The following is a 565-nucleotide window of genomic DNA, read 5'->3' on the forward strand; positions in this document are numbered from 1 at the left end:
AGACAGGTGTTAATTGCACCACTAAGGACAATGTGCTGTGAATTCTTGATACACTAACCCAATCACCAGTTGACTCCCCTAGTTGGAGAGGTTGAAAACTAAATACTGTGCTTCCCATTTTTTTTTCCAGGTAGGATTCTGAATATTAGATCTCCTACTTATATCCTCTCTCATGATTTGAAAGGCAGAAGTGGGGCAGAGGTCATCTTCTTTAAGTTCTTGAATCTTGCTAGGTAGTGGGAAACATGCTTCCACTCCACAGCTGTCAGGTGTCCACCCTGCAGCTTGGGTACAGAGAAGCAGTGGTGGGTGCAGCAGCTATATCTGATGTTTGAATCTGGATTGTGGTGTAAGATCTTTCTCCAGATTCACAAGAGGGAAAGGATATCTGGTGGCCTCTGGCCTGTGTCATGGGTCCTTTATGACAACAGCGGTTGAACCTCTCTTAGGGAATCCGTTCTTTCTTGCTGTGGGGTTCATTCTGGTAGGCTCAACCTAGATTTCTAAGCTCTCCTTCTGTCCTTCTAATGACTTCATAAGCACCAAACACTCCTGAAGTGCCTTT

Source organism: Heterocephalus glaber, unplaced genomic scaffold, assembly GCF_053883595.1.
Source record: "Heterocephalus glaber isolate CG9 unplaced genomic scaffold, H.glaber_assembly_v1.0 deba00001571, whole genome shotgun sequence".
Classification (NCBI taxonomy): Eukaryota; Metazoa; Chordata; class Mammalia; order Rodentia; family Bathyergidae; genus Heterocephalus; species Heterocephalus glaber.